The sequence below is a fragment of the Nomascus leucogenys genome, chromosome 3 (assembly GCF_006542625.1).
Source record: "Nomascus leucogenys isolate Asia chromosome 3, Asia_NLE_v1, whole genome shotgun sequence".
Lineage (NCBI taxonomy): Eukaryota > Metazoa > Chordata > Mammalia > Primates > Hylobatidae > Nomascus > Nomascus leucogenys.
The window spans coordinates 35277045-35287209 of NC_044383.1; positions in this window are offsets into that span (position 1 = coordinate 35277045).

A 10165-nucleotide genomic window follows, 5' to 3' on the forward strand; every position below is an offset into this window, starting at 1 on the left:
CAACTGCAATTCGTTTACATATAAAGTCTAGAACTTGGACAATTTTATAATAAAAGCCAAAAATTATCAAAGTAAACACTTATTACTACCCATTCTAGGACAACCCCAAACTCTCACCAGACTCAATGGATAATGAGGGCACAAAACCAATAGTAATTTATAAATATAAAGTATGAATAAAAGCAGTTGAAAACCATGATAGCTCAAAACAACTGCTGAAGAGCTAACAAAACAGCATTCTTCCAAATCTTGGGGAAATTCCAACTACATAAAGTATAGTGTAGAATAACAAATTGGAGTCCTCAGTAAACCCCAGGAACACTAATTTTAGTTTATGAATACCAAATTTTTATGGGTTAAAGGCTTTACTCGTACATAAGAAGTAAAATCTGGGGGCCACCTCTGTGACCCACCTGGAGGAACCACAGGAAAGATTTGCATGCTTGGGTCACTTCATAGTCATCAGAATGATACTCAGGTCCCACTTTGAGAGTCACTGCATTAGCTCAATTAATAAATGAGAAAACAGTGGCCCCGAGAAGTCAAGTGACTTTTCCAAAGCTACAGGTGCCATGGGTCCTCCAAGGAGGGTTCTCTGAGGGCTGGAGAGGTGTGTTAGGGGGGCAGAGGTAGGATTTTAAAATAGTTTGTCTGTCTTACTTAGTCACTCCCTCCACATACATCTGACATAGTGAAAGAGCATTGGTCCTCTTGAACCCTCATAGGGCTTGTTAGGGTCTAATTGTGTCCCCCAAAAAGACATGTTGAAGTTTTGACCCTCAGTACCAATCAACGTGACCTTGTTGGGAAACAGGGTCTTTGCACATGGAGTCAAAATGAAGTCCTAAGGGTGAGCCCTAATCCTATATGATCGTGTCCTTATAAAATGAGGGAAATTGGGACACACACACATACACACACACACAGTGTCTTATGAAGACACAGACACAGGGAGAAGACGGCTGTGTGAAGTGGAGGTGGAGATGGGCGGGATGCTGCCACAAGCCAAGGTGTCTGGAGCGACCACGGAAGAGGCAAGAAAAGATCCCCCCGCCACCCCTCAAGAGGTTTCAGAGGAAATGTGGCTCTCCTAACACCTTGACTGTGGTCCTCTGGCCTCCAGAACTGTGGGATAATAAATTTAAAACACCCAGTTTGTGGTTCTTTGTCATAATAGCCCAGAAGACAAATATACAGCCTCTCAGTTGCTCCCTGTGCCTGGCCTGGGTACTCTCCTTCTCACACTCTCTCTGCAGCTGGTTGGGAGCAAAAGCCTCAGGGAAAAGCACAGATCCTCCGATTTCTCTTTGCCATGTCTCCCCCTTGCCTGCCATAGTAGCATCAGAGAGTGTGCCCCTGGGAGGGGACGCAACTTGGGCATGGAGCAGGTGGCCGGGTATCAGAGACCGTGTCATGCAACAGGAGGGCAGGGGAGCCCAGCTGGCACCCCTTGTCCCTGAGGGTGCTGGGAGGATGAATGCCTTTTCCCGGTCAAGTGCTTCCAGCAGAGACACTTGACATTTTCCCGTCCACACACCATTTGGCAAGGGCAAGAGCTCCGATGGGCCATCCTGATCTTTGCTGTATTTTTCTAGGATAAAAGCAAAGAGCTCATCAGATTACAGGGGAAGGGGCCTGCCTCTGCAGAAACTGAGCATGTTACACCTTCCTTGTTTTACCTTTAACATCTTATAGAGGCAACATAAACACTTGGTTGCGCTGCAGCTCTGTGATCTGCCTGCCTGTGAACTTCCACCCAGAGGCGAGCACAAGCCCCCAGGGACTGGGATGGCACCAGCCAGGGCAAGGTCGATCTTTATAAATACTCACCAGATGCAGAGTATGATCCCAGTTTTATAAAATAAATGCACTTATGTGTCTATCTGCATATTGAATTGTCTGGAAAGAAAGCGCCAAATATTATCTATCCAGGGGAGAATTATAAATGTTATTTTACTTCTGTTTATCTCTTTTCTAATATTGCTACTATAAACAGGAAGGAATGACGTAATAAAAACTGCCAAAAGACAAAAATTATCCATGGTTACGGCTCCTGAGTGCAAATTTGGTTCATATTTCTGAGTGCCTGACAGATAAACAAAAACACCAAGAGAGAGAGACATAATGATATAGCTACATATAATACACCATACTAACCCCTTCTTACTCCAGAAAGGATAAAGATGCTTTTTCCAGTGAAACGCTTTTTTCCTCTAGTTTGATCATCCTGTGTTTACAATACTGTGATTTCACTTAACATACTGTCAAGCATTTCCCCATGTTGTTCTAAACCTTTCCATTCATCATTATTATATGTTACTTACTTAAAGTCCTTATAATTGAACATTTTAGTTTTCAGCTTGGAATTTTTAAAATAGAAATGTTATATTTTACTTCTAGCAGCAAAACTTAGAGAGCCAGGCAATTTACAAGTTGCATTATCTTTTTTTACCCCACTGGTTTATTTTGATTAATACACAATTATTTACATTGTAACTCTTTGTGGTCACATACGTATTTATTTATGGTTAAACAGTGTTCTCTCCTTTTCTTTAAATTTCAATTTTTTATTTTTTATTTTATTTTATTTTTTGAGATGGAGTCTCTCTCTGTTGTGCAGGCTTGAGTGCGGTGGTGCAATCGCGGCTCACTACAACCTCCGACTCCTAGGTTCAAGCGATTCTCCTGCCTCAGGTTCCCAAGTAGCTGGGACTACAGGCATGTGCCACCACGCCTGGCTAAATTTTGTATTTTTAGTAAAGACAGGGTTTCACCATGTTGGCTAGGCTGGCCTCAAACTCCTGACCTCAAATGATCAGCCCTTGGCCTCCCAAAGTGCTGGAATTATAGGCCTGAGCCACTGCGCCTGGCCTAAATTTCAATTTTTTCAATTAAAATTTTTTAAACATCTCCAACATTTTGTGTTCCAAGATCCAGTTTGATTTGCTGTCAGGGAGTGGCAACTTCCCTTCTGCTGAGGTTGAGAGAGGGCTTGCAGAAATCCGTTTAGAGCCAGATTCTTGTAACATGTCTGGTCCATAAAGTTTGCTGCATCTGGTACAAGGCAGGAGGCGGCCGGATGGTTTCTCTCCAACCCCCCACCGTTGTGCCTGCTGACACTCGCAGGATGGAAATCAGCTTGAGTCGCAGTTGATTGTTTCATTTGGATCTACCCCTGTTTTGCCCCTCAACATCCATGTCTGGGCCAGGCATTCTCACTCCTATTTTTCTATTTGCTACTAGCCTTGTTGGTTTGAAAGTGATTTTGAATGTCAATTGATAGTAAAGGAAACACTATTTCTGCCACTAAGTTTCCATTTTCCTAAAAAACTTTCAACCTGATGGCTGCCCTCCCTTCATCCATGGGACATCCCTGCCTTTTTGCAAGGAGGGCAAGTATGTGGTTCAGGCTATGCTGCCCGTCCTCCCTTGCTTGTGGCCAGCGTCACCAGGTGATCACTGCATTCTCACGGGCAAGGCCTAGATACGGTGTTGATAGGGCTGGCAGCTGGGACGGAAAACTATTTGCTGTTCCTGGACTTGATCGTGTTAAATATCTCCTTTTAACTCTGATATTCTGTGAACGTTTTTCCAAATTATTCAATTTTTACCTTTTTAATTTAAAATCTGAGTTATGTATGATTGCAAACAGAACCTACGAAGCCTCTGCAATTACTAACACAAATCCTGACAGAGCAATCCTGGCATAAAAAACTGAACATCTCTGCAGTGACCGATGTGGAGCAGCAGCAGCTGGAAGTTGGGATATGAGACCAGCAATGAACGCACAGACAATACCTCCAAACCGGGCAGAAACAGAGACACTTCCTTCACCACACTTGGCTGGGATTTTCACCAATCCGTGGTGAGGAGTGATTGGAAGTTAATCTCAGAATCCCACTGTGCGTTTGTAGTTCACAACATATAATTATGCCTAAGTTTACTTTATAGTAAACCATATATAATTCTCCTTCCACAGTGCAGATTCTGCCTCAGACAATCCTTTTATTGTTTTTAGAAGCCCTGTGGTAAAAGCCTTACTGGATGATATCATTTTAAGTATAAATCTCTACTGGAAGGTCCCCCAAGCGACTGCAGTGGACAAAATTCCAATTCCCAAAGTCAAGGGCCAGGTGATTTAAACCCTGTCCAAAATGCTGCTTTAATAATGCTTAGTTTTGACTGGGGAACTACATGTTATAGCAGCATCAGAGAGCTTATACATGCAGGCCCTGATACACACACATATCTGTGCTAGGTGCTGGGGATACAGCAAAAAATAAAACGATGTTCATAGCCTCAAAAATCCCCCAGGTAGTAAATAAACCATGAAGATATGAGTCACACTAGGACCTTTTTTTCTTTCTTTCTTTTACTCACCACTATACCAAAGAGGAGAGTATGAGGACAAGAAGAGAAGGTCTGGAACAATCATTAAAGGACAAGGATGAGGGAGATGATGAGAAATTAGTAAAAGGACTGATGTGAGACCACGCGCATATTGTTATGGACCAAGTCCATGGAATCTGTATTAAACACTTAGAATAAAGAGACAAGAAGACTGGCCTTTCTGTTTCACGCTCCAGGAGCATAACTGGTGCAAATAGTGAGATTGCAGCAGAGGATTTGGATGGGGTTGCACATCAGGATGCTAGGTAGCAAGTCCCCTGTAGAGTGTGCAGATGGCTTGAAGTGGGGCATGTGAATGAGGAGAGGAATGCACATCCTCCCAGATCGGGGGAGATGGAGCTATTAGGGAGCGATGTCTGAAAGGCTCATCTTGGAGCACAGCTGCAGGAAGCAGAGCCAACGCGATACAGCAGGCGCTCAAATGGGGCCGTTACATCAGGTTCCGTCTCTGTGCAGTGCCAACCTGTGGAAGGAAAAGAAGGGAAACTTGGAGACAACCCAACTTTGTGAAGGCTCAGCCTCAAGAAGCCTAATTGCCAGGAAAGGCTTAGCAGTTGGATTCTCAGTAAAGAAGACAGAGCTTAGATGAGGCTAATCAGGGCTTTTAAAATTACCAGTTGAATGTATAACTCTGCCCTTGGGCCATTTGGCCTTGGAATGGGTGAAGGGATGTGGTGGAGCTTCATCTGTTCACAGTGCTTGAAGTAGAGAGCAAGCTGGAAGCCAGAGGACCCCATTGCCTGGACTTTCACCCTCAACTCCTCCAACCCCACTCTTGTTATGGCAGCGTGCAGCCGCCTTCGGCCTCCAGCCACACTCCCAGAGCAGCCTGGCCTCGCTTGGTAATAGTGAAAAGGACAACAATGCCTCTTCGTATCCGTATGGATCTCACCGTTTACAAGCTGATGACAGTTTTTATTTCATTTGATAGAACAACATACAGATGGAGGCGGAGTACGCGTTATCCCCGTACTGTGCAGCAGAACAGACTGAGGCTCAGAGAGTAGGTGGGCATTTTCTCTCTTACAGCTGGTAATGGTGTTAGAATTCCAACTCAAGAAGTTTCACTCTGAAGACCACTGCACTAAGAGGAGTCTTTATAAAACAGTGTGTCCAGAGTGTTGACTGCAAGCTGCTCATTGTTCTGCAACCTTACTGCATGGAGTTTTTGAATGACGACTAATTCCTGAGAGGAGAAATGCTTCCTCCCAGAAGCCAGGTTTGGAAGAGGTGGGGGCCCAGCCCGTCTCTGTCAGATGGAATTGGTGGTGACAATGGTGGCCATTTCAATGTCATGAGAAAGACTCAACCTGCAGGGCTCAGCCCTAATGCAGTTTGGGGCAGATAGAATCAGCCCCTGATACCTGCAGGCAGCACCTAAGAAGTTCCTGCGTGGTTGTCATCTGTGGTTGGGGTGCCCTGTGTCCGTGTCCCCTTCGTTTGATAACAGCACTGGGAGTTGGAGCTCTCTCCTCCATCATGTGACATCTCGGTGTTCTTAGCTCCCTTGACTTAAGGGTAGGCAAGTGACCCCAATACAACAAATCAGACTCTTTCCTGGGATTCTCTCCTGCACAGAGAGAGGGGGAAATGTTTGGAGCATATTTATTTCAGCGGCAGAATCTCAAGTAAGCTGTCAATTAATTTCTCCTGCCCAGACCCCAGAACACTGTGGTTCTTGACCCTGCTCTCCTACAGTCCACTGGATTCTGAAAGCCACCTGCCGCCCCTCCAATCAAACCCTTTCCCATCTAAGATAGCTAGAATCAGTTTCTGTTGCTTGCAACCTGAGAACAATTGGTGGTCTCCACTTCCCTTCTATTTCTCTTCATTTTCTCTCTCCTCTAGTCCCCTCTCAGGGGGAGCAGAAGATTAGAAAGGAAAAAGTCCTGAAATTGAAGCCAAAAATCTGAGTTTGAATCTAGTCCCTGCCACCTCATAGCTGAGTCATCTCAGACAAACTAACCTTTCTGAAAACTCACGAAAAATGTGAGTGCTGATGCAAATGTCACCTGTGTGTTGTAAGGGCCACATGAGGTAATATATACAGGCCCCAGGGTAGCACCCAGCACGTATTCACACCTTCCTTCCTTCCTACTTTTCAGCTCTGCTCCCCGCCCTCCCCCTCCTGGTCATTTCCATCTCTCCACCTCTCTCTCCTTTCCTCTTTCATCTCCTTCTCTTGTAGCGCCTCCATCTCCTGTCTCAGCAAGTAACCAGCAAGCTGATGACATTCGGGGCCAGGCCTCAGCTTCACAGCAAGTTCACAGTGAGCTACACACACACAGGGCACGTGGAATGGTGCTTTGGTCAACAGGTCAGGAGACGTCAGGTCGATGAGAAACAGCTTTGGAGAAAAGTAAGAATAGGAAGGAATTCATAAAGCTGAGGGTGAAGCTGTTTGCCCTGGGGAAGAGGACAGAATGAGAGCAGGATCTATACTCCTTCCCTGACCTATAAAGGGAGCATTGTCTTAGGTACTTTGGGAGAAAAAGAGGACAGGCCCAGAAATATGCCCTACGAAGAAGGGTAAACAAGCTGGCCTGGGCACCAAGCGAGACAACCAGCCCTTTTCATCTGGGGATAAAGAGGGCAGTGAGTCTGTGGCCAGGCGGGTGGTGGGTGGGTTCAGGTGAAGTGGGAAGTTCCGGCTTCGTCAGGCTGGCTCCGGGTCAGGTGCTGTGTGCGGCTGAGCAGGTCTTTCCTGCTGTGCTTCTATTTCAGGCTGTGCGTAAGATGAGGGGTCACCGAGGCTGTGTGCAGGCCTCTGCGCGTTACCCAGTGGGATGTGTGGGCTCCTGGCTGTGGCCAGGCCTCAGGAGGTCAGCCGGCCACTGAGACACCAGGGCTGCCTGGCACTGGAGGCCTGGGCTGCGAGGATCCATCCCATCCTGCTGTTTCGGCTGCTGTGAGCAGCTCCTGTTCTTCTCTCCCACCTGCTTTCCTCTGAGTCCCTGTCCACTGAATTTGAAAACTGCATTTTTTTTTTTTTTGGTCTTAAATGACAGTTAGCAATTGACTTGGCTCCACGCAGCCACCAACAACCCAGGAGGCAGGATCCTTTGATGCAGAAAGACGGACGGAAGTTCCAACGGGGGGCCTGACTTGCACTTCCTTTGTTCTGAGCCAGAATTCAGCTCAGATGACGCCTCCATCAGGGGACCGCATGAAACTCAGATGCACCTGCCCAAGTGAGCACCACCGTTTGGGCCACATCAATGGGCATTCTGAGGCTTTGTATCAGATGAGAGCTGTCTGAATGGGGCCCTTCATGTGGCCCATCTAAAACTGTGTCTCTACCTAAGCACTTTCAAAATTGTTATAAAATAAAAAAAGAACCAAAACAAACAAACAAAAAAACCCACAACTGTGTCTGAAAGCATGGAAAGGGTTTGGGTGGCCTGTGGCCATCAGAGGGCAAAGCCTGACATTAGAAATGGAAAAAGGAAAAGGTCTTTTTCACACACCCCCATCGCTGAGGCCATCAGCATTTGGGTCTCTGGTCCCGTGCATCACATTGCTTCCCCTTCTCCATCCTTTTTCTCTTCATCCCCAGTGGTGAGGAATAAAGAACCTGGCGTACCAGAGGATATCATCGCTGGTGACACATGTCGGCCTGGAGAGAGACCATGCCCTCTTAAGTAAGGAGCAGGATCCACTTGGTAGCTTCATTTACAGGCTTCTGTTTGATCTCCTGTAATTCTCACTGTGACTCACTTATGTCATACTCAGAGTCACTCTCAGAGGGGCAGGTTCCGCCCCACTCCCCAACTCAGCAGGTACAAATCCCCACTCCAGCACTTGCTAACCACATGGGCAAGTGACCCACGTCTCTGAGTGATGCTTCTTCATTCAGGGACAGGAATGCCAGCACTTCAGAGAATTGTTGTGAAGCTTGAATAAGAGGAAAAGTAAAGCATTTGGCACATAGCAGGTGCTTAATAAATATCAGTTCCCTTACTGTGGTTGACTGATGATAGTAAAGGCCACAGTTTGCTCCCTGCCCCCACACCCTTTGGTGGTGCCTCCCACACTGACTCTGGGCTTGGCCTCCCACACTGATGCTTTGGCCAGTGGGACAGTAGTGAAAGGGAAAATCAGGAACACGTGAGAGGTGGAGAGCCCAGCAGAGCACAGTAAATTATTTTAGGACAAGAGCTGTAGCTTTTGGGAGTGTATCAGAGGCTTCTCTCTATGTGCCCCCACTGCTTGGCCCTGGAGCAATGGATCCTTGGCTTTCCAATCACTAGAGACCCCTCCAGGCCTGGCTGGAGGAAAGGAAAGGAAAGGAAAGGAAAGGAAAGGAAAGGAAAGGAAAGGAAAGGAAAGGAAAGGAAAGGAACATGATCTCAGCAGATTAGTCAACTGATGGGGAGTGCCCAACTGGGCACTCTGCCCAAGGCTGGGATAGGGGTTAAAGAGCAGGCTGAGACCCCTGCCTCAAGTGGCTTACACGCTACCTCCTGGAAACCATGCCAACCAGATCCAGAAACGTAAGTTCAGGGCAATACGTGGAGAAATCAGTGGGAACCGAATAGTTCGGTACAAGTGTCTGGAGGAGAAAGCCTTGAGTCAGACCAGGAGAAGTGATTAGAATTTAATAACAGAAAAAAGCTTTTGGCCTAGGATCAAGACAGGTCGGCACAAAAGGGGGCCATCCAAGATGGACAGCATCTGCACACATGGATGACAGCAGCAGGCCCTCTGTGTGCCCTCTCTGACCTGGGTGGCAAAGTCCCTTTGATCTTAACAGTCCCTCACTGATGGCATTTGTTTTTAGATACGACCATGGCACCCACAGTCCATGTGACCTGGAGTGATCAAGAGAGGGGAGGGGCAGGTATTATACTTTTCTTGTCTGGGTTTCTCACCCAGAAAACTGAGGCATGTGTTAGACTGGTGAAGAATCATCCCAACTGCAAACATGCTGGCCACCACGGGCAAACAAAGGAACAGCCAGAAACGTTAGAGAACAATAGGTGGAAATAACAAAATTAACGTAAAATTCAGACTTACTTTTGGGAAGAGGAAGGAGAATTCCACTAGGGAGGGGTTACAAGAGTATCTGTTACTGGTGATAATTCTGTCTTTTAAGCTTTCTGGTAAGTGCTTGGATATTTATTATGATTTGTATGGATTTCATATACACTTTTAAAAATATATTTTGCATATACATATAAACGCACAGTCACATGATTAGGTCAAGTAAGAGAAATAACAGACTGGGCACAATGTCTGACATCAGCCTTGTCTCAGCTGGGTGTTCTCCTCCAGAGCCGCCTCCTGTCTGGTTCCTAGCTGAAGGGCCCGTTCATGACTTCCAGTGCTGTGTGGCAGTAGCGACCCAGGACTTGGAGTTGGAAGACCTGTTCTGCCACTTATTAGCTATCCACATTTTACTATTGTTGACATTATTGTTCCCAGACCAAACTGAGGGTCAGGCTGCTATTTCTCATGGCCCAATAACGAGATGCAGATGAACTGGGGAGGAAGATAATTTTTATTTCTGCAACCTGTTACAGGGAGAAGGCCTGGGAATTATCACCAGACCAACTCAAAATTACAAAGTTTTCCAGAGCTTCTATACCTTCTAAGCTACATGTCTATGTGTAGGTGTGCATTCATCTTAAGACATAAATGATTAACTTCTTTTAATCTATAACTAAGGTCTGAGTCTTGAAGACCTTCCTCTGGAGCCTCAGTAAGCTTACTTACTCTTGTTTTTTTTTTTTTGAGACAGTCTCGATCTGTCGCC